The sequence below is a fragment of the Mustela nigripes genome, chromosome 2 (assembly GCF_022355385.1).
Source record: "Mustela nigripes isolate SB6536 chromosome 2, MUSNIG.SB6536, whole genome shotgun sequence".
NCBI classification, from domain to species: domain Eukaryota; kingdom Metazoa; phylum Chordata; class Mammalia; order Carnivora; family Mustelidae; genus Mustela; species Mustela nigripes.
Genome location: NC_081558.1, coordinates 146,150,821 through 146,175,530, shown reverse-complemented (window position 1 = coordinate 146,175,530; position 24,710 = coordinate 146,150,821). Strand labels below are relative to the sequence as shown.

The 24,710-nt window shown below is 41.6% G+C and overlaps 1 long non-coding RNA gene across 1 annotated transcript in view; it reads right to left on the bottom strand.

Moving 5' to 3' along the window:
* LOC132010158 (uncharacterized) overlaps positions 1–23,753 on the bottom strand; it is a 339,866-nt gene extending 316,113 nt beyond the window's left edge. Inside the window, exon 1 of the long non-coding RNA XR_009402183.1 lies at positions 23,146–23,753. This is a non-coding gene — a long non-coding RNA (uncharacterized LOC132010158). The remainder of the gene's footprint in view (positions 1–23,145) is intronic.
* Positions 23,754–24,710: the final 957 nt, after the last annotated feature.

Below are 24,710 nucleotides of genomic sequence, written 5' to 3'. Positions count from 1 at the left end.
GAAGCCTGCTTCTCCCTCTCCCACTCTTCCTGCTTGTGTTCCTTCTCTCTGTGTCTCTCTCTGTCAAATAAATAAATAAAACCTTTAAAATAAAAGAAAAAGAAAAAAGATACTAGACACTGCTCTTACTTTCATCAAAAGATATAATACTAATAAGAATATTAAGCAAAATAATAATACTAAGTTAAATTTCCTTACTTAATCTTTAATTTTCATTATTATTTGTACACTTTTGTAGGAATGGTATTTAATGTTTGAGTCATGCTTGCATTAATTTATAATAGAGTCAAGCGTTTATTAGTTCATCTTATTCTTCACATCCATAAATCTTTGTTTTTTCTGTGGATTTAGAAAACCTGTAATCCAATTCACCAAGCAATCTATCCACATTTTCTAAATATTATCAAAAACGTAACATTCTCTGGAATGGGCCCCTGCTTATCATAGAATAAAATAAGAGGCACCTGAGTGGCTCAGTCAGTTAAGTGTCTGACTCTTGATTTCAGCTCAGGTCATGATCTCAGGGTTGTGAGAACAAGTCCTGAAGTGCTGGGTTTGGAACCTGCTAAGAATCTCCCTCTGCTTCTCTTTCTCTTTCTCTCTCTCTCTCTCTCTCTCTCTCTCTCTTCCCTCATCCTTTCTAAAACAACAATAATCCCTTCCTATATTCTGAGGCTTTATCCCCACATCCAAATAAAGTAAAGTCAATCTTTCTGCTGCATGGAAAATTCCAAAATACTGCCTCTCTGTGGCAGTATCTTGTGGTATTAATATCTTCCACTGATTTTATGACCCCCAACTTAATTCCGTAGTGCTCAGCAAAAACAAACAAAAAAGCCCGATTAAGTGTGCAAACAGCAATAGGGATATCTTCTCCCAGTAACAAAAAATACCTTGGAAAATAATTTTAACAGCATCTAGATTGTGGCACTATCATACCATCAATTAGAAAGATTTTTTGCAATGGAATAGAATCATAGCGGGGTGGGGGGTGAAGGCAGCTGGTGACCCAGGAGCACCCAGGCAGGATAAGTGATATTCCCAATCCTCAAAAAATCATGGAAGCCTCCCATACAGGTATTAATGTCAGTATCCCCATTTCAGTATGAGTAGTAAGAACGCCACTCTAATCCTCAAGGTAATAAAGAGGACACTCTCGGGCAACAAAGCAATTATCTTCCCAAATTTCCAGCCGTCAGAATGCAGCAACAAATTTAGATTATACCAGGCAGATGGTGGCAAATGCCTGACTGCCTGATAGGCAAGAAGAAACAGGATTTTCCCAACTCAAACTATATATTACAGATACATTTTGTTGGTTCATAAAAGCACGACTGGATGGTCAAATCATCAAAATTACCAGAATTTATTTATTTCAGATAACAAATCATTTCTCCAGATCAGAGCACCTGACTTCGTCCCAGGTCATCATCTTTTTGTTCTGGGATGGAGCCCGGCACTGGGCTCCCCATCCAGAGTAGAAGTCTGCTTGTGCCTCTCCTTCTACCCCTCCTGCTACTTGTGCCCTCTCTCTCTCTCAAATAAATAAACACAATCTTTAAAAAATATCACTTTCCCAGAGCTATTATAAATCTTACAATATCCAAAGCCTTTTGTGTAGTCATTAATTGATGAAATACTGTTTTCTCTCAATATTTTCCTAGAGAAATGATTTAACTTGGGGGGACTTACCTTAATCAGTTTAAAAATTGTAATAGGATCAATATATCATTGTTGGGGGCAAAATTTTACTAATTTGGTTAATTATTACAAAATGAATTAAACTAAAATAAAAGGCAATCAACATATTTTTTCTAGGCTACTAGAGAGCGCTTCGGTCCTTAAAGGAAACACAGAAAAATAAAGTAAAAATGAAGTATGTATGTTAAGTTATAAACTACTAAGCAGATAGTTTAGGATAATTTATTCTACACTGAATTATGCTTTCAGATTTCTACCTGCTGTGTATATACTGTTGTTGTGCCAGTCCTAACCACCCACATATTCTGGCACTAATCTTGGTTCTGACAGCTTCTAAAAGTCCATTTTATGTCTATATCATATCACATATTTCATGCTTGGAATCACAGCTTTCAGTGAACCAAGGAATGAGGGCCGCCTTTTCTCTCAAATAAGAGTACACTGAAAGGATGTATTCTCATATCATACCTACTACCCCCTTATTCCAGGGTTTTCAGAATAAAATAGGCTTCTAATGGGTGATTTAGTCTTGACATCCTTAAGAAATACAGTAAACACTCAGGACTATAATCTCAGTGTATTCACTGAGAGCTTGTTATTCCAAAGCATGCACAGATACCACAAAGTTATGAGAAGCACAGATTTGCCTTTCAAACAGATTACAGTCTCTGTAATGTGCCCATTCCCATAAATAAAAGCTGGATGGAGACAAGAAGACCCAAGTCTGGTCCCAGACCAGCTATGTTGATCTAAATCAGTTCATTTCTATAAAGTCTCATTTTTTTCATCTGTAAAATGAAGGATTTGATGTAAGAGATGTTTGGATCTCCACCGAAAACAAGCCTCTTTTATACTCTATTCTAGTATGTTGTCTAAATGACGGAAGTTGTTGACTAAAGTTGTCTCAATGACGAAAAATTCTCCAGACTCTCATTTTTTTTGTTTTAGCCAGGTTTCATGCTTAACCCTTCTCTCTCTAGATCCCTAAAGGTAAATGGATCCCTTCAAATTCTTTTAGGCAATACTGGTTGTACAAAAGTTCTCTAAATGCTTATACCAATATAAAAAAGATAAAACCAGGAAAGCGTTTAATTCTGCAACTGTGATTCTCTCTAGGAATGTAAAAACATTCTTCTGAGTTTGTGTGTGTGTGTGTGTGTGTGTGTGTGTGTACACAGTGCTGATCAGAACAAACTTGTGGTTGCCAAAAGGGAGGTAGGTGGAGGATGGGTGAAATAGATGAAGGGGATTAAGAGAATACTTGTTATAAGCACTGAGTAATGTATAGAATTGTTTTAGTGCATGTGCTGCCGAAGTGAGCACTAGAATTGTTGAATTATATTGTACACCTGAAACTTTAAAAATAATAAAATGTTAAAAAAAGAAAAGAATAAAGAGAATAATTCCATATATGAATTCACCGTTTTGTTTTTTTAACTCTCAACACTATAGAAAATTGGGAGGACATTTGCTCTTTCAGAACTCGAAGGGCCTGTGTGTTTTTGCAGAGACTATACACAAAGAAAGTGTAGCCCGTCAAGTTCATCACGACCAAGCTGGTAAATATCTCCACCTGAAAAACAAACGGGCAGCTAATAGAAGTCCTCCTGCTCCCAGGAACGCAGGCTGGCTACATTCTCAGTTTTTCAGCAGAGCATTTCAGTGCAGGTTGGCACAACATGTTCTGGGATATCAGCTCCAACTCCAAAATATAATGTGTCTAGTGTGAGGTAAATATCACTGCAGCCAATATGAATGAACTGCTTTTCTAGTTTTACTGTAGAGTTGTGTTAAACCAAAATCCTGCTCTTTTAAGGCTACCAAGAGTAGATTAGGGTAGGAAAATAGCTAAGAACTTGCTATAAAGTTGTAATTGAAAATAAATATTTTCCACATTTACAAAAGCATATACATATGAAAACTAGTCCCAGGCAGCTGCTATGTAATATTATGCTCTTTAATAAATGCCAACATATTAAAAGTGTGACTCAACCAGTATCTAAATTAAAGCTCTCTCACAGAAGCATATTTAATAAGATAGAATATCTAAAATTTGAAACATAACATGATCATTAGAAAAGATGTCATATCAATCTTATTCCTTAGCAAACAGTTAACTTTATCATTTGTGGCTAAAGACAAATTTTTAAAGACTAGTTCATTACAGGTATCTTTACCCTTGTATAAATGAACAACTGTTTTAAAGTCTTATAAATTTTGTTTCAACCTGTGGGTGTATATGTATGTGTATAGCTATAAATACATAGATTCACCTATAAAGCTAATATTTTAAAATATATTGATCAGTTGAATAATTTTCTTAATTTAATTAACATTTATACTTCATGATATAAGATGATCATACAAAGTTTGTTCTTCCACCTTAGTTAATAAGGTCATACAACCATATTTCCAATATAAGGCTTGTTGATATTGAGAACAACAAATATTACAGAGAAACAAACTTTTCCTTTGGGAAAGTAATTATAATTAGCTCCCATCCTTATTCCTAAGCATACTAGATACCAAAACTTGACTGAAGTATTTTCTTGGTCCACCAATAAGTTTAAACAATAATGTACACTTTCTTAAAATCTGACCAGCCACAGATCAAAGTCCATGCATATTTAGGAAACTTTATTTTCCCTACCGTCTTTAATTTCAATGGCTGTGTTACGATACTGCCTTGAAATCTTCATAAGAGAGAGAGGATATCTAAGCTAAAATAAAAGGTATATTAAGCCACTACAAGCAAAGTGTTTTTCTTTTTTGTTGTTGTTGTTGTTTAAAGATTTTATTTATTTGACAGACAGAGACCACAAGTAGGCAGAGAGAAAGGAGGAAGCAGGCTCCCTGTCGAGCAGAGAGCCCAATGCGGGGCTCAATCCCAGGACCCTGGGACCATGACCCGAGCCAAAGGCAGTGGCTTTAACCCACTGAGCCACCCAGGCGCCCGCAAAGTATTTTTCAAGAAATAGGAAAAAATAGATCTAATTGATTTTTTTAATTATTAGAAAATCATCTCTATTAATAGCCAAATAATAGTTTTTAGTCACTTGTTTGAATATATAACAACAATAATATAAACCTAAGTCTCTGATTAAATGTGAACCAGAACTTCATGAACTTTTAGGGGCTTCAGATATTTATAGTGTTCAGGAAACTGCATCCACAACTGAGAATAAAAATTACTTTTAAACAAAGAACTATGCTACAAACATTCTTAGAAGTAACTAAAAATTAGCCTTATAATAAAGGAGAGTTGTGGGTGGGGGGAATTCAGAGGTATTTAGCTAATAGTAATAGAAAAAATATTTGAATCAATGTATAATTCTAGAAATTAGATCATTCGTTTGAGATAAATATATCTTAATTCTTATGTGATGAACTAGAAGCAGGATATAAAAACTTCAGGGTTTATGTAGATTATCAAAGATGTCTCATAAAAATTTGAAGGAATTTGAGGTAAATACAGACTATACAGAGAAGTCTGGAGGAAAGTATGGCCAATCAATGCAAATGTTTTATTCTATAGATTCAAAATAAACAGTCCCTGCCAAGTCTTCTAGGATCCTAAGTGTTTCTTAAATATGAGAGCAGAACCATTTTCTCTACATTAATTGTTACTCTAGAAAAAGCACATATTATAAGGACTTGTGTTCACTTTCTGGGTGTCTTGTCAAGAGCTACCCAAGGAAACCTGTGCCTTCGGCCAGGTGGAATTTCATACATTAGCATTTTCTAAAGTCTCAGACTGAACTGACAAATCCATGCCCTCCTTTTCTCTAATTCTATGTTTCCTACTCTAACTCTGCCCCACCACCTCTGTTTTCATGTTTGTGTTTATGACTTATTTTTCTGGGTATATTTTTGGTTCGTCTTTATGGATGCCTACACAGGCATGTGTGTTTGTGCGTAGTAAAATGGTTACTGAAAAATGCAGAGTATAGTTAATTATGGGATTCATAACACATTAACTCAAGGCATCTACTCCATTTTCACTGAAATATTTGAGGGCTGAAAAATAACTTTCCCAAAGAAAGAACACCATTCAGGAACTTGCTTCTCAGGAACTCACTTCAGAAACATTTTACTTCCTTCTGCCCCTCATCCCATTGCTATCTCTGCTTATGACACCCTGCTTGCCTTGGGCTCCATGAATAAATAAGTACACATAAGCCCTTTGGGAAAATGTTTCTGTACACCTTTGGCTAGAGTCCTGTGGAGTTTCTAAAGCTGGAGGGGATCAACTAATTGAATAGTAAAGTATCTATATTTTTTTAAAAATCTAATCTGAAACGTAACAACCTACAATGACTTAGTTTTCTGTTCTAATGCTCATTCCGCCCTCAGCTTCTGTAAATTTCAAAGCCTCGATATTTTCTTCCAAAATTACCTTCATTGAAGTCTAGCATATTATGAATTTTGCTCATGTAATAACATATTAAGAAGGGACTTGATAAGCCAAATAGTGTGTTACTCAATCAATTTAGTAGAGTTTCCATATAAACTCATGAGGTCTGGAGGTCATTACAAAGAGATTTCTCTTTTTGTGTGAACAGGATCCACACAGGTGACTCCTTATCCTGAAAATACAATTGCAGTTCAAGACAAATCAAAGTAAATGGAAATAAACTATTTGATTTTGAATTGATTTTGAAATTGATTAAGTAGAACACCATAAATAATGGAAGCTTCATGATGAGCAGGGTAATCCCACCAAGTTTACAGAAGAGGATATTCTTTCTGTGTTAAAAATCCTTAACTTTTTCTATTCAGGAAATTCTATCTGAGATTAATTGCATCCTTATTTAGAAAATTAATTATTATGGGGATCATCACATTTCCCCCATTTATTCCCCAAGTTTGAGAACCTGTTTTGACCCCGATAATTTACTGAATCATCACCGGAACACGGAATCCATTCATATTCCAAAACCTTCCATCTCCTCAAGGCTCCCCCAATAGTCCCGAGAGCTTTTGCAGTTAATTCCCTGGACATCCCAAGTTTTTTTTGCCTTAAGTGCAAAAGCTCTGAAGGAATCAACAAGACTTGGCAAAGTAACTTTGCTTCCACTTCACGGAAGGAAAGGGGTTTCGGAAACCTGGTTACCCCTTTTTTCCCTGCCCTAACCTTTTTTCTAAAATCTTGACATCCACGGGGTGGAGAAGTAGGTTAATTAGGAAGGAGTCTCTGGCTTGGCCCCCGGCTGCGGATTTCAGGGGGCTGCGAGCCCCGCCGCCTTTCGAGCACGGAGTGATGAAAACTGGAGGGAGGCCGCGCAGGGTCGGCCGCCGCGCACAATGGTGCAATTATTTGCCTAAAGTTCCATCCTCTGCGGAGCTCCTTGCATAATTCAAGCGTAATTAAGCCGACGGTGGTAGCTTTAAAGGCAAGACTTTGAGAAGGGGGGGTGTTTATTTACTTTGGGGCTACGCTTAGAGAGCAGCTTCCGGATGAGCTGAAAAATGATTACAGGAGGATTTGCACCATCTGCGTGGAGAGTTCAGAAAATTTGTACTCTTGCAATTCGAAGTTTTTCAAATTCTCCTCTCCCCTACTCCCCTCCTCAGCCGCAACCCCTTGTCACAGTCTTGGATTCAAGAACAGCTGGCTCTAAAAAATAATCCACCTGGGACTGCGCTCACATGCCTGATGGTCCAAATGCTGACTCTCACCCTCCCATTCAACTACCATACTTTCTAGTGTCAGAACTAGAGCTGAGTCATGCCTTTTTGCTCCGTCTCCCTGCTCTGGGTCTCAGAACCTCCGCTGACTCGGAGTTTGGCCCTAAAAAGTCGCCATGGGTAGGAAAAGTTACCCCCGCGCTGAATCAAACTCACTCACCCCCTAAAACAATAAACAAAAAACAAAAGCTAGCTTTGAAGTGAAGAGGAAGAAAGCGTGGGGGGGGGGGGCAATAAGGTTGGAGTATTTTGTATTATTTTCTTATTTATATCAAGATAACGGAGATGACCCAGGAGGGATCATCAAGAGTAGTTAGAAATGGCACAACTAAGAAGGCGTCGCTTGGTTTTGGCTCAGCCAGCTCGGGCTGGTTCCTGCCAGAGCCAGGGTTCAAAAGGTTCTGCTCTGCATTGTCCAAAGTTGTAAATATACATTCTAAAATAAATACATATATAGCCCCGGCCTAGTATATAGAACCTAATGTATATTAATATGCTTCCTAGTTAATTATATGGGTCCTTAAACGCAACTTTGTCATCGCTTAATATACAATTCTAAAATGGCAATACACATGTAATATTTATCACCATATATAGATATGTATCTTAATATATACCTCCTAATACATATATCAGTTAATTACTCTTGTGAAGTATGAAAATAAAGCGTACGTCCATATTCATCAAATACAGTTGTACTTATTAGGTGAGAAATACAGATACAGAAATATCTATATATCATGTAAATATATTATTCCCATAATTGAGGTCCCCACCAAATATATATACATACACACAAACATACACATATATACATAGTAATGTTACGCCTATGGGCATATGTTGAATGATGCACACTGGATACTAGATCTGCTTGGAAGCCGCATTCCACTCCCTTTTAACCTGTTGTTGAAAAACCTGTGGCTGCGATAAGTAGGAACCTGGCGCATAAAACCGTGTTCTCTTTCTTCCCCACCTTCTCCAGCCCTACCTATGACTCCCACGGTCATGGAAAGAAGTCCTTGTTCGAATAGCAGACGTACAGGGTCCGAGCCAGCATTTCAGAAGAGGCCTGGGCAGCTCGGGCTACGGAAAACTCCCTAGAAGTTCAACTTCTACAACTCGCGGGAGGAGAGGGTCCGAGCTCCAGGGAAATTAAGGAAATTAAGTCTTAAATCTGCTCGGGACGATGCTCTGGTACCACGGCGGGCAGAACTGTGGGAGCCAGGCCGTTAGGGGCTCAGGGCTTGGGGGAGTCCTTCACACTTAGCTCTCCGTGCGCCTCTCCTGTCCCCCCGCCACCCCGCGCGGACCTGGGCCCCTTGGAAACACGTCTTTCCTGGCGTCTGCGGGAGATTCTGGGGAAAGTGAAAAGGAGCACTAGTATTTTTTCTATAATTCGGTTTCCATTCTTAGGGTTCTTAATGCTGGTCTTTTTTAGGCGCTATTCTACGCCGGGACGAGCTCTATTTTGCGAAACACGCCCACACCCAGAAGTCTTGATCACTGGGAGGGACTTAACGGAAAATTCGTTAATTTTGAGCAACTTTTTCAAAAAGAAGTTAGGTGGGAAGGGGACTGGTGCCGCGCTAGAAAAAGCCACGAGTGAACCCACAGGTCTCAGAGCAATCAGCCTTCCGCGGCGCGACGAGTGGAGCGCTTTTCCTCCGCCCGGCTCCGGGCGCCGCCCCCATCTGCCCTGGCGCGGGGCGATGCGACATTCTGCGCTGTACTGAGAACATAACATAAATGTCTATAAAAACTTCGTGGAAAGAATTTGATGAATGTGTCTAATTGGTTTAACCCGCCGTCTATTCACGAGAAGAAAAGCTCCGTCATTAGTCTTAATTAAGTTTTTTTTTTAAGTCGCTGCCTTTAATGATCATAGAAACCGAGAAATCCAACGCCAGCATCTGCGTCATTTTAATTACCCTGTTTATTTGTTGGGGATGTGGCAAAGTTACCCAATATTTTCCCACATGCTCTCCTACTGATAGGGGAGCCCCACGAGCAGGGCAGGCTCTCGTCCAACCCAGAGGAAAAGCGCAGCGTTTCAAAGTTGAGGCTGTGAGTCGCCTGGCTCGGCTTCCAGGCTCTTCTGCCACGCGCGCCCCCGAGCGCCAGCTATTTGAGGCGTTTGGACAACTGCCTGAGGAACGATTTGCCATCGGATTTGTCCTCGGCAAATGCCTTACCGAACAAAAACAAAACAAAAACAAGCCCCTGCAACTTGCGGATGAATGTTCTAGAAAAACAGCTGTTAAAAGAGCTTCGAACACTCGTGGGTGTATTAGGAGGCTAGTAGTCCCGTGTAATCTGCCCGGGGCAATCTGGGCTAACAAGAAAAACCTCAGTTACCACATCCCCTTCCCAGCTGGCCAGAACCAGAAGCTCCTGCCTTCATTCAAAAGTTTCCTTTTAATTCCTACAGTTTGGGTGCTTAGGAAAACCGGGAAACAGACTTCCTAGAAACTGGGACTTGGTTTGAAGTCCCCACTTGTGTGCAAATAACACACACAAGCAGAACCTATGTCAGAACGCTTAAAACTCATCCATTCTTCGTGTTAATTAAATTTTGACAATTAAGTTTAGATGAGATAGGACCTCAAGGATTTCTCTTACATTTGTAAGCCACGGATTTAGTAGCTTCTGCTATTCAGGACTTCGGCCCTAATTTAATTAACCATCAGCTATTCTCTCGGTCATTTAAGAAAATTAAAAACAATCCAACTTCCTGACCATCAGTGGAGAGATGGCAGAAACCTCAGATCTTGAAACCCTTTAGTCTGAGTCAAAAGGCTTTTTATTCAGCCAGGCCCTAGGATTTTTTTCAGCAGCAACATCCTGATTGCATTTTAAAATTTTGGTGTGATTTTTACCTCCAACTTTCTAAATTCAGGATTTCAAGAAATAAGAGAATAAGAGACAAACCACCTAAATTGGATAAAGGGTCTAATTCTCCAGTCTGGCAGACAGTTGTCAATCAAATGGAATTTAAGACTTTTTTTCCTCTAATACAGAATGAGGATAATGAGGGAATTAGTGCCAAGAGCAACCAACTAATTTTTTTTTCTCTCTCTCTCTCTCTCTCAGAACTGGGAAGCAATCTATTTGACAAGTGCCATTAGCCACAGCTCTGAACTTGGCACCGCTCTGCTTTGAGGCTACTCAAGCTTGGATCTCTGAGGAGCTGAACCACTTTGTTGACTTTGGAATCAGTGAAGGCCTGCAAGGTAGACCTGATGCACCTGGACAAGCCTTGGGCTTGGCTCCTCGGGCCATAATTCAGGGAAATGTGTCCCACAAATTCCTCTGAAGTAGGAGCCACAAAGCCTGAAGAGTTTGTTTGGGTGGAGATGGGTCTGGAAGCAGTAAGAGGCCTCATCTCAGGAGTCATTCCCATTAATCCTTCATGTCCTACCTGCTTTGCAAATTTCCCCTTAGCCTCTATATCTCGGGCAGCTCCACGCTTCACTAGGGAAAAGTCATTTCACCCCAGTGAGCTCCTACCTTGCGGAACAGGTTGAAGTCCTAGGGTATTCTCAGAGAGTCCGAGTCCAACAAAAACCAGTCTAAAACTCAGGGACCCATCATGCCTATTACATTCCCCTAGTGCTTCCAGTGCAATCCCCACCCTTGTCAGAGTGGAGTGGGGCAGGTGCCCTGGGAGAGGGGAGGGTCTTGCAATTTATAGAGTTTCATCCTTAGGAGAAACTCATTCCACAAGGAACAACCCAGGCGGTTGAAAGATTGAGGCTTTTCTGTCAGGGCCCCTGAGTGACCCATCAATACCTAAGACCACGCCGCCCCCACCCCGCCCCACAACACACCCACCAGCTCAGGAAATTTTACTGCCCTGTCCCCTGTTCCCAGTCCTTTATCTCGGACATGCTAACTTCTCCAAGACAGATAACTGTGGATAAACTGAGAATTCCTCTTTAATGAGATCATTCTTGCTTTCAGTTTTATTGTGATTTCCAACCTCTCATGAGTTCCAGCCCCCCATTCTTTCACTCTGTGATTGTGTTCTTTTCCCATCCCTATTCTTCCCCCCCCCCCCCCCCCCCATCCTGGACTTTTTTACACCTGCGCTGTTACTCAAAGAGTAAAATTGCCTGGAGATGCCAGGCTCTGGAGGGGAGAGAGAAAAGAAAGCCTGGTGGCCTGGGGCCCAGATGGGGCAGGCAGGGCCATCGTAAGGGTGGGGGGAATATGGGCAGCCTGCCCTGGCCTGTGTTTGTGCACAGAGTTGGCGCAGGGGCAGCAATGGAGTCTCCAGTCCTGGTTAGACAATGGGCAGCTGGACAGCTGCAGCTGCCACAAAGGAGACCCTCAACTGAGGCACTGTTTACTTAGTGTCGGGCCTGACCCCAGGTCCGCTGGAGGCCAGTACAGATGCTGATCCCATCCTGAGAACTTGCTTTCACCCCTCCGTAGTCCGCAATGGCCCTCATGTGTTTGCAAACAACTTAATTGACTTCTGTAATATTCATATGCTGTCGTTGGCTTTGGAGAAATTGAACGGGAGACTTGTGGGGCAAAGGGCTGAGGCCTCTGGAGGGTTGGCTCCCCTCACACGTCCAGACTGCCTGACTGATTATCATGGCTTCTTTCCGGAGGAAGCAGAGAGTCTCCGGCTTTTAAAAATTTACTGCTTTAATTTTCCAGCCTCAATGTCCAGAAGAAGCCAGACAGCAGGCCATGAGCCACTCCACAGATGGTAACAGACCTTCCCAAAGCCTGCTTACACCACCAACACAGACACACACAACACATTGCATGCCGGGGCAGGGCATTCTCTTTGTGCAGGTAAAGAAGACATTCACCTAGGACTGCTACTGGTCTATTCCTTTCCATGATCTTCTACTAATACACACAGAAATCACGATCCCTGACTTCTCAGTTTGCCTTAAAAAGAAAAGTGGAAGTCAGCTAGTCTTTCTCGCTAGATTTATCTAAAAAAGAATTAGAATTTGTTTCTTACATGTGCAAATTGAGGTGCAGCTGTAAAGGAGATGCCTCACTTTAACTGGGTCTCCCCTGCATTGTCTTCCTCTTTGGGGGCCACTCTCTTGGAAAAGCTGCCAGAAGCCCACATCCACTAAGACAGCTGTTGGGACTGCCCACAGGGTGCCCTATACCCTGCCAATCCAGGGTGCCCTATACCCCACCCTCGTCCACATCTAGGCCTAGAAATCCTGCCGTCTCCTCCCCATCCCAAAACTGCCACACTTTTCCTTTGATAATGTCCTGAGCTTATTTGTTGAGCCAGCCTAACAGCACTTCCTTCCCCTGATTTCAGCAGATCTCATTTTTCCTAGTGCCCTTGTAGGATCGAGGGTGGGGGTGGGTTTTTCCAGGAGCTTCTTCTATGAGGAGGGCCGGGCTGACACCTGCACTAAGACTTGCTAGAGAAGATAGTTGGAAACCTGGCTGGGGCAGAGGAAGCCGAGTGCCTAGTGCTCCCACTCCTCTTTTTATTTCCCTTCATAACATTGTTCAAAATGATGTTCTGGTGCAGATATGACGAAGCCAGCGCCTCCCTTGAAATGGAAACAGAGGACTGAATAAAGAAGAAAAAGTACTTTGTAGTCAGCATCGTCCATCTTTAATTCAGAGACGCATCTATACTCCAGGGAGCTCTGCCTTTGATCTCTTTGATTTTTTTTACACCAGATCTGTTATGGACTAAAATTCCTAGGTTTTCCATAGAAACATCTCCATTCCTTCGGGATATTGATGTTTTCTTCTTCCTGGGGGTTATGATATGGTAAATCAGATTCAGAAAAGAAGGGACAATGCCAGCATTCATGGGCCTGGGGTGGGGTTTCTCCCCGCCTTCCCCCTCCCCCCCTCCCTCCCTCCCCCTAAATTCTCTCTTCTCTTTCCCTCCCTCTCTCATTCATTCATATTCATTCATATTCTCGTTCTCTCTCTCTCTTTCTGTCTGTCTCCCTCCCTCTCTTTCCGGTTCCCTCCCCTCTCCCTCCCCCTCACCGGCCCTCCTCCTCCTCTTCTCCCTTTCTTCCTCCTTTCTTTCTCTGCTTCATTTTCTCCCTGTTGTTCTCTCGGAACCGAAATAGGGATGTGATTCTGATCTCTTCAAGCCCTTTCAAGCGTCTTCAACTTTGGCGGTGGCAGCAGCAGGTTGCGTTGCCATGGAGACTGTACTGTATGGCGGAGGCAGGGGCGGCCGCAGCTCGAATCCCCCAAACAATGCCGCGCCAAGTGCAGGTTTCTCGCCCTTTTCCGTGCACTTTTTCCTTCTAATGGGGCTAGTGGCCTCAAATGGGCGCTGTATCTTGACACGACAACAATCTCTACCCCCTTTCTTCCCCCCCCCCCATCCCCCACCCCCAGCTTTTCCTTCCTCCCTCCAGGTCTTTGATCTATTAAAAATCAAAAGAACAAAGTCACAGAGGAAAGTTGGGTTTTGTTGTGGCTGCCACTGCACAAAATGGGACTCTTCAAACAGAGTGTGGTGGAACCTACGTCTGACAATGCTGATCCAGGATTGGTTGTAACTACAGGTCAAACCGGACAGCTCTATACAAGAGAACGCAAATCCAGGCCTGCCAGGGAGTAGCCAGCTTCTCTGTCCAAAATTGGCTGTAGGCGCTTCTGGCGGTCAAAGACACCTCCAGTCACGTTTCAAGGGCAACAAGAGTGAGATCAGGGTTCTGAAGAGGCCCTCAGGTAAGGAGCCACAACGACTTGAAGCTACAATATCTGTTCAATCTTAAATCATCTTACAAAGCCCCTGTGTAGCATTGGACTCTGCCCAAATCTGGACACGCTTCGGCTTCCTCCACAGTGCTTGGCACACAGCAGGTGATCAATAAATAATTACTGGTTGTCCCCGAGGCTGGTGCACTGCCAAACCCTCCACTAGGGGGCAGGAGAGGGGGTTTACCCAACAGGAAAGAGCGGTGAGCCCATGCAAGAAACAACGGTATTGTATTGCATATTTGTGATTTGCTAAGAGAGTAAATCATAGAAGTTCTCATTCCAAGAAAAAAAAAAATGTGTAACTTTGTATGGTGACAGGTGGCAACTGGACTTCTTGCAGTGATCATCTCACAGAGTATACAAATATCAAATTGTGTTGTACACCTAAAACTAATATATGTCAATTATGCCTCAATAACAAATAAATAACCAAGAGCCATATTTTGCCATAAAGGATGATTAGATGGTTGGGGGAAGTGCCAAACTATCTGTAAATAGACACTAAATTCAGGGCCCTCCCCCAAATGGGCGTAACATCATATCTTCGTTATGGTTATGAGTCATTTGGTTATGAGTCATTATGGTTATGAGTCAATAATTTCTGGGAAGACCATCTCGGAACCAAAATATATATGGACCATTTTCAAGAAACCAAGATCATTGTAAGATCATCAACCTAAGCTATTTATAGCATTTCTTTAGATAATATATTCATCACCCTCAACTTAAGTATAGTTGCAATATTACCTCAGGTCTAATAAGCAAACAACAGGTTTATAGATTGATTTTCTCCCATTGAATTTTCTCTTTTGATAGCAGAAAACACAAATAGATTTGCATTATATTCATCTCAATTTCAAGTTAATAAATTGATTTTTTATATTTCAAAAATTAACTCAGCTTTAGATTCAACATTAAGTATACAATTCCTTTGGCAACCTCTGGCTTTTCCATATTAAAAAATTCAAATTTGAGGGACCCCCTAGGTGGCTCAGTCCTTAAGCATCTGCCTTCTGCTCTGGTCATGATCCCAGGGTCCTGGGATCGAGCCCCACATTGGGCTGCCCGCTCAGCAGGAAGCCTGCCTTTCCCTCTTCCACTCATCCTGCTTGTGTTCCCTCTCTCACTGTGTCTCTCTCTGTCAAATAAATAAATAAATTTTTTAAAGCTCAAATTTGAAATAAAATTGGATAAAATCTCCAATTTGAAAAAAAAAATAATATACAGAGATCATGAAGTAGAAGAAAGGAAAACAAGACCAACTCAAAACGTTTAAAATCTGACAACTGGATTGTCTGGGTAGTGTGATGTCTCAAGGAGCTAGTATGCTGATGATCTCTTGAAACTTTTTAGCAATGTCTGTAATGTTTTTGGCTAGGAAAAACCCAGAATACGTACTAGCAAATGGATATTTGACAAAATTAAATTTTTTTAAACTTGGAAAAAAGCTATGAATTAACAAAATTTCAGCTTTTTAACTTAATTCTCATTTTTAATAGCAAGGTAATCAGAGAAATCTGCTAATGCAATTGTGTTTTTTCTAACATATATTAGAACAGGATAATTGTTCATAATGTGAGGCAAGAGGAGGGGAAATTTTGGGTGTTAAACTGTCGCTAAGAATCTGTAAACATGAAAGTATTGTACATACTCTGGCTAAGATCTCAAAACTCTAATCCCTAGGTCCAACTCTTCAAAAGCAGACTAGAAATTTCTGCCTTGGTCATTAAACCTTGAGAAAATGAGAATGAATACTGTTGGCAAAAATCAGCTGAGAGACAAATGTATAGACATCCTTGGCCCAAATGACCAGGACTTGGGATTTTATATTGTCAAGTAAACTCAAATATGAAATAAACAGTTGAGCATGATGACTGCTTATGGGATGTGTTCTCTAACTGTTAAGCATATCACATAGACACACACAAGTTGAATTTGAAGGATTACATTTTTTTTCTGTTTTTCCTCCTTTATGCACATATCTTTGCAGTTTCAATTAAATTTTAAAAAAATGTCCTAGGCAATTGAAAAGATAGAGCATGAACTGGTTAAAAGTTTCTAGACCAGTTTCCGGCCTTCAAGAAGGACTGAAGGGAGAAGTCTGTGAGGCTTCTTCACAAGCAAATGGAGAGGGGAAAAGGAAGTAACCATGGTAACCACTACCCAGGTAGAAAAGGTGTTTCCATAGGGCCTGAACCTCTTGTTCATTTAAAAGGAAGTATAACCACACAGGTAGTCAGCAAACTCTCTAAAACACACACACACAAAGATTCATAAACAATAAACCTTACCTAGAGAAAGCAGCACTTTCAGTAACCCAGGACTTAATTACTCCCAATTCTAACCACCATCAGCTTCAGTGAAAATGGTTAATGAGGGCTTCGAAAAAGATATGTGCTAGACACAACCTCTTATTTTTCCTCCTTCCTCTCATGAAAGAAATCCTAACCACGAAGATGATTTGCTCATTTTCTTCTTATTATTTTTTTAAGATTTTATTTATTTATTTGACAGACTGAGATCACAAGTAGGCAGAGAGGCAGGCAGAGAGAGAGAGGGTGAAACAGGCTCCCTGCTGAGAAGAGAGCCCCATGTGATGTGGGGCTTGATCCCAGGACCCTGAGATCATGACCTGAGCCAAAGGCAGAGGCTTAACCCACTGAGCCACCCAGGCAGCCCAATTTGGTCATTTTCTGATAAACTAATTATTCATCAGAGTAAATCCATACTTCCACGGTGTCTTCTGGCTTGAGAAATTTTTAGGGCACCATTCCCATCTAGCCAGCGTCATTCTGCTCTTGAACTTCTATGTTCTTTGGACCTTCCTCTGCCGTATATCATAAAATCATTTCATACTGCTGAGATCCCATTTAAGTTTCCTCAAAATATGATCCCAGAACAGCAGCTTCATTATCACCCAGAAACTTGTTAGAAATGCAATGTTCAGGTCCTACCTCAAATCTACTAAATCAGACACTCTGGGGGTAGGCCCAGCAATCCATGGTTGTTTTGTTTTGTTTTATTAACAGACTCTGGGTAATTCAGAAGCTTATCAAGTTGAAAAACACCACTTTAAAAAACCCTACCACCCACGCTGCTGATGGAAATTTTATACGTATGAGTTTGTGTTCCTGAAGTCTAGAGGCAACTAAAGAGTCAAGAATAAGCTGTCTGAAGATGAGAACTGAGAGCAGAGAAGTCAAATCAGAGGTTCTGGCCCTGATCTGCTGCTGGTCCAGCCCAGGGCACTGGGGAGCAACCTCACCAGTTCCCAGCCCCAGGTGGCTGAGACTTCAAGGGTAGAAAAGGTGAATGGACTTCTCCGAGAGAAGTCCAGAATGGGGAACAGGGAGATGCTGACCCTGAGGTATAGAAGGAAGCAGTGGAGGAAAGAGGGGTCAAAGGTGAAGAAAAAGCTAAACAGGGAGGAACTCAAACGCCACTGGACAAAAGGCAGTCTGAGGGGGTGTCTTCTGTGCACGAGTGAGAGTACAAGTGTGAGTGTGGGGTATGTGTGAGAAGTGTGGGAGATGTGAATATGGTGGGTGTAAGAAGTGGGGGGGATGCTAGGGGCATGTGCAGAGTGTGGAAAATGAGGAGGTGTGAAGATAGGAGAGCGACCCCTGTGAAAGGATGGGGGAGAGGCATCAATAGCAGAGGACTGTGAGAGCATGCACAAGACACAAAGGGTTATGGGCTGAAGAGGTATGAGGTGGTAAGGGGTCCGGGAGGAGTGAGAGAAGTAAGGAGGGTTGAGGAGAGCTGAGGGGCTTGTGGTATAGTGCGTGAGTGGAGGTGGGGGGGGGGTGGGAATAGGAAGGACTGTAAAGGAGTGAGGGGGTCCGTGAAGGGCTGAAGGAGTAAGAAAGAGTGTCAGGGTGTAAGGTGTAAGGGGAGGTGGGAGTAGGTGAATGGGGAGGGGGAGTGGGTAAGGTGCACCCTGCTCCAAGCTGCTATGGAAAGACAGGGAGTACAAATGAATAGTGATTAGCTAAGCATGCAGGACAGAATCAGGAGCCAGGAAAACTTGATCCCTGGTCCCTTGCTCCCTCATCAGCCTGCTTTCAAATAAATCAGAGAGTGAGACCTCATCCCTCCAAACGCTCTGAGTACCTGCCATGCTGGTGCTCCCTGTGGGGATCGGCTTCTGCAAGTGACTGATTAACACTGGCACTTGGCTACGCCCTGTTATCAAACTAAGAGACTGCGGGATCTGTCAGGTGAGAATGTGGTTTCCACGCCTCTCAGGTGTGGGCACTTTCCTGGACCCTGCACTCCCCCTCTAATGCCTTCACTGCTCACTCCTCCTATAATTCTGAATTCACAACCTTTACAAAAAAGAGGATGGAGCCCTTTCTAAAAACCGGGGATTTTTCCATGATGGTCCATGGTCCATAGGAACAGGTCTTAAATCTCCCTTCCAAATGCCATCTGAAACCCAAGTTTTAGTCAGTATTCCCAAGAATCCCCATTGTCTTTGGTAAGAATAGGTAATAACTGCATTTTGGTTGCAATAGGCATTGGAAATCAGAGCACAATTTATTTAATCAGAGATTGTGAATAAAAATGGGGGTAAGAAAGAGTCTTTCTTTCTCTGTACCAAGAAAGTCTAGACCTGTGACCAACTAGGGAATGTCTAGTCTCTGAACTTCAATTTTAGCAAGGCCTGGCTGTTCACATGAACAAATTTGGTTTGTTCATTATCAGGTTTGATAATAGTTAAATTCACATACCTCCAAGCCATCTCTAAGTTTTCATGTGCAGAGTAGAGTGGAATTTAATAGCAAGTAATTGCTGAGGAATTTTTAAAACAATATAAGCTGTGTCTACATAAATTATGGGGAGAGTATTAGCTTCAAGGAGATAGAATAGGAGGAAGTTCTGGGGTCTTCAGCACCTGAAACCTAAATTTATTTCTTTACCTTAATTTCAATGCATAGTGAAATACAAAGTTTCACACATCCTGGCAGATGACATTTCATAATCAAGCCAGAAAGAAAATTATTAAGGTAAATGTTAACATATACTACAGAGCCATCTAAAAGAGTTTACAGTTTCAGTGTCTGGTAATGCAATCATTTTACTTTAATGAATGTTAATTTCATATGCAAATGATTTTCAGCAGAGATTTTCCTCCCATATTCAACTCATAAGAATGAATCAGCTATTTTAATTTTTTGAATATAGATATAAGCAGATTTTTATACCTTTATTACTATTAATTTTTTTGCTTTAAAAGAAATAACATTACTGTAAAAGCTTAATTATTTCCAAAAACAATAAAAGAAAATCCCTCCTTTCTTCTCCATTAAAGTTGTGATACTCGTTTGTATAAGAATAGTTTGGGGATTTATGCTATGTTTTTATTTGTACCGATTAATTACTATATGTCCTCTTGAGCACTGCTAGATAAAACCACCTACAGATTTCACAATATAAATATTTAATGGTATATCTGCTGGCCAGAAATATGCACAATTTCTAGATGTCTATCATAAATTAATTGAACTGATCATCTCTCATCTTCAATTTGGTTCATTATAATTGAATAACCAAATGAATATGTGGACTAAATACTTGAATACTTGATACCTAGGATATATATGTGTGTGTGAACTCTATTTTATCTAAGATGTTGATTTTGTTCTAACTTGATGTGTTTTATTAAATATATATGTATTTCAAACTAAGCAAATTTGTAAAATTTTTTGAGTTCCTAAACTGATTTTTACAACTAGCTTGAACCTAATTTTCTTATATTCATCATCATGCATTATAAATTCTAGGTCCCAGTTCACATATAAGTTTAAATGAATTTCATCTACCACAAGCACAGCTACAAGATAACTAGAAACATAGTGCTAAAGGCTAAAAACATATTACTGCCTTGTTTCCTCCATGTCATTGTAGAATATCTCAGAGAATAGAGTTCTAAAGTGTGCATTTCTATATATCTTTAATTCCTAAATTCTCTAAGAGATTGGATGAGAAGAGGCAAAGAAGAGACAATCGAGTCATTTTATCTTAAAATGAAACAATTTTTTAAAAAAATAGTTAAGATGGTTACAAGTTTAAGAAAATAAGCAGATACCCTCTGAGAACTGAAATATGATTTCTATGCATATCTAGTTGCTTGTCTTTCTAAACCCAAAGCCAAACTACATAGTCTACCCTTCACATTTTCTGCCAAACTTACAGACTTGTTTTTGAAATGGTTCATATCTGACACATTATTAGTTAAATAATGAAGGTAAACTAACAAATCTGATCTGTTAATTAAGAAATTCTTGGGAGGATTATTTAAAAATAGAGGTAGTCTCCTTAATTATTTTCTATATCACTTGTATTTACTCTTCTTGCAAGCCTCTCCATATTACTTCTCTGTAAGGTGCTTGTTCTTAAATTTATCTTTTCTCTTTTGCATTCTGGTGTTGTTGTTTATACATTTCTGCTACTTTGGTGCATCACCAAAATTTTATGTGGAATGCAGCTTTATTCTGTTTGGGTTTTTTGTTAACAAACTTCCCCCTGCTCTGACTCATATCCCACCAGAAAGAAGGTATATTCTGCCCAGAAAACAAGAAAAAGGGCTTCCAAGGGAGAACTGGTGACCCACCACCTGCAGATGGTTAAAGGAAGACTGAAAGCAAGCTGGACAATGTTTGGAGAAAAGCCAGTGGCTCTCAGACATTCAAATTTGTATCCCCAGGTTGTGGCTTGGATTGGTACTGTCCTGGTCAACTGCATCCTCTTGGAACGAAGAAAATAAATACTCCTCTCTCCCAAAGGAATGGCACTTCCTAAAAAGAACACTCCAAGTGTCCCTGTTTTTCTTAATTTGTCCTCCTTGTCTCTGCAGTCCTATCTGCCCCCAGAAATTAAGCCCTCGAAATCGGTGAGGTTTTGCCATCTTGCTGGTAATGAAAGGAATGTGGAAAATTCTGAACCCAGCTAGAAACCACAGCCAAAGGAAATTCATTTTTTTTTTTCCTATGTCAAAGTTCAGGGAAAGGCAGCCTAGGTCTCTAAATCATTTCAAACCTACAATGTGGAGGTTAAAAGAAGGTTTAAACCAATTCTAGATTTTTACAAGATGCTTTCTCCTCCTGCTAAAGTATTTAGTTTTATTGGGGAAAGTATTCAGAACCATAAAGCTCAGGAATCGGTCAAACTTCCCCAGTCCCACCGGGTTCCCAGAGTCCTGAGAGCCTCTTGACTCACAGGCTCCTCCAGGAACAATAAATCCTACAGGATCTTCGGGTTCATTTCCCCAAACTCCCCATTACTAATTGTCCTCAGCATTAGTCCCTCAGTTTTCCCCACTGTTCCTCTCTCTTGCTTCATTCACGCCTCATCTTTGTGGAAAAGTCATTTGTGAGGGAACTACATTCTTGTGCCCATTTTATCAAAGAAGAATCTGTTGCCTTCCCTAAACATAAACTTCCTTCCACTACCAGTTTTGTTTCCTGGTCATCTTATCGACTTTTCTGAAAAGAAAAGAAAAAAAAGAAACAAGAAAAAAAGACTGAAGAGAGATGTGTATCCTACATCCAAATTGTCTTGTATTTAACTAGCAACTAGCAATCATCCGACATTAATTTATACGGTTTCTACAAATACCTAAGCTATTTAAAATGCTGCTCTGGGTCGTGTGTGGCAGGGAACATCTATCTGGTGAATAGGCAGTGTCACACGGTAGCATGCTCCCTTGTCAAGGCCGATTGTGTTTTAGGCAAACATTTGCGCAAACATAAAGGCAAAGGTCAAGGACTGTTCAGTCCCAGTATGCGCTAATTCACCTAGCGAACCAATGGGGCAAAAGTTGCATTTTATATGCTCGCCCCGCCAGACCCAGGCGGAGGAGTCGCGCCTGCTCAGGAACAAAATCGCCTCCGACCAACCCTCAGCTCCCTTGTCAATTTCTCTCCGGCTGCCTAGACCATTTCTCCCGGATCGCTCGGAAAAAACTGGCAAAAGTCGCATTTGCCAACATCTGGATCCGCTCTGCCCAATCTTTGGCGCAGCACGTGTTTATTCCTCATTCCTGAGTAGGGGAGAACTAATAATAAATAAAATCTGGCTCACGGCAGACGTTTGCAGGTCGCTGTTTGGTGCTTAAATGAACGACCACTCGGCACGGGCGCCTAATATCCATGCCATGAAATACACAGCAGACTAACAACAGTATTCACACCACTGAACCGAGTCCCAGAGCCTCGGGTTAGTGAGAGCAAAGTGCCTATAACTACGCATTTTTAACACATGTCTGTGGAAATGCGTGCGCGCGTGCATGGAACCGCCTTTCGAGTTTCTTTGGGGCCACTTCCCCGCAACTCAGAGAACACAGGACATTGCTTTCTGGGGTAAATATTCTTCTCACACTAATATGTCTACACCATCCCCAACAAATCATTCCTAGTTATTTTCCTAGTCCCTGAAAAAAATACAAACAATTTCGAGTGGACGTCAACTTGAGCAACTCGGAAGTGGAATACTTTTAGGGTTAAACAAACGCGCGCGCGCTCCAACCCTAGGGTTTACTTTGCATCAATAATCATCTGGCGAGAACCAATGGCTGAGTTTTTCCAAACCGTCCATTTAAGGGAAGAGTTTTTTCCCCTGATAAACCCGAGGGTCGCAGCTGTGCGCGTCCACATGCAAGTAGTTTACACGTGCAATATTCATTCCTGAGACTGGCGAGCCCCTGGCTCAGCTGCCGAGCGGCGCGGCGCTGGCCCCGGGCTAGAGTCGGTGACTTGTTGCCTCTGTGACTGGAGCGCGGCTCTCCAAACCCCAGCACTCTTGGCTCGCTGGCCCCTGGGACTGTGATGACAGGGGTCGGGAAGAAAGCACCTCCCTATAAACCACTCGCAAAACCAGAGCAAAGTCGCAGGAGGCGGCCACTCCAGGAGGGAGCCTGGAGTTACTTTCTCTCCCCTAAAAACTACAGGAAAACTCTACTCCAAGCGCATTTTTACTGCTTTCCAAACCAAAGAGAAAACAGGAAGAAAAAAAAAAGTAACTTACCCCGACCTGCCACAATACTACATTTTGAGCGTCCTTTAACACTTTGATTCTTCCTTTAGTGCTGCAGCCTTTTCTTTCCTCTTGCCAGTAAACAACTTGCAAACTAGTTGCGGTTAAAAAAATAAAAAAAGACAACAACAAAAAACTAACAAAACAAAACAAAAACGTCTAAAACTAAATAAAACCGGGTTTTACCCTTCTCACATCTTGCTAGCTAGAATCTGCCTTAAATACTTCTTCCTTCATTCTTTCTTTACCAAAATTTCCAAAACACCACCTGGGCAGCTTCACAAGGCTTAAAGTTTGTGTAGTTTGTGTGAGCAAGTGTGCTGGTGTGCGTGCAAGTGTGTGTGTGTGTGTGTGTGTGTGTGTGTGCGTGGCGCGCGTGTGCGGGTGTGGGAGTTAGTTGCTTTTAAAAAGACGTCGTTGTCATTCAGAGTAATAAAAGTGTGGCCCCCATCTTTGGGTGTGGGTTTTTACATGCACTTCTCATTTCAGTTAACTTTTTTAGAGCTGAGAAAAGCTGCTAGCTTACTTTCTGGAGACTTTGCTCGTTATTCATCTGTTTAGTCGCCTCAGAGGCACAAAAGCGGATCCGCGGCGTTATGAAAAATGGCCTGGGCTTGGAGAATGTCACAGTGGTCGGCGTATTATTTTAGCCGTCTTAAAAAAAAAAAAAAAAAAAAAAAAAAAAAAAAAAAAAAACTCAGGGAAAGTTTGCTTTTGATGAATTCAATAAAAGAGAAGCTGCAACGGAAGAGATTTTCAGCTAAAATCATACAGCATGGGGCAGAGCTTAAAGCAGCCAGATGGCCAAAGGTAGAGGGACCCTCTTGGTTTCAAAACCCAGATCTAGAATTCCGCGGGCTGAGCTTCTTAGCTTATTTAATCCCGCGTGTATCTTTATTTTTTTTTTTCAATTGATTTCCCCGCTCTTTTTTCCACCTTCCTTTTGGTCCCCCACCTCTCTCCCCACCCCAGAAGTTGCTGGTGAGACCCCGTCTTGGGATTTGCAGAAGTCAGTTTTCAATTTCCCCTTTGATAAAAGAGTTAAACTTTTGAGCGCGCGGCACCGAGCAAAGCTAACTGTGAAGGCGGTAGGCCCGCTTGTCGCGGGCCATCGTCAGGATCTTCTCTCAAATGCCAGGCCCTTTGACGTCTCAGGGCAGCTAAGACTTTTGAAATAAGGGCTAAGATGTTCATCCCACCCAGCCTCACTCCCCATTCCCATCCCCTGCCACCGCGGAAAATCGGAAGAGTTTGTCTCACTCCTCTGCCTTGTACCCTTACAGATTCCCCCCCTTCCGATCCCAACACACAAAAGCATTGTATTCTCGGTAAATTTCTTAGGGGCGCCTTATAACATTCTTAGGGGTCAGAGAGGCACAGATTGGGGTGGCAACAGAGTTTCAATCCCGACTTTGGGATGGGAATTGTGAAATTAAGATGCATCATTTTCGAGCCCCATTCTTGGAGTCAGATGTTGGTTAAGCAGAGAAACAGGAAGTTGGGAGAAGTGATAAACGTTTACAGCACCTGGAGCTCTACCTTTCCAGATCGGGGGG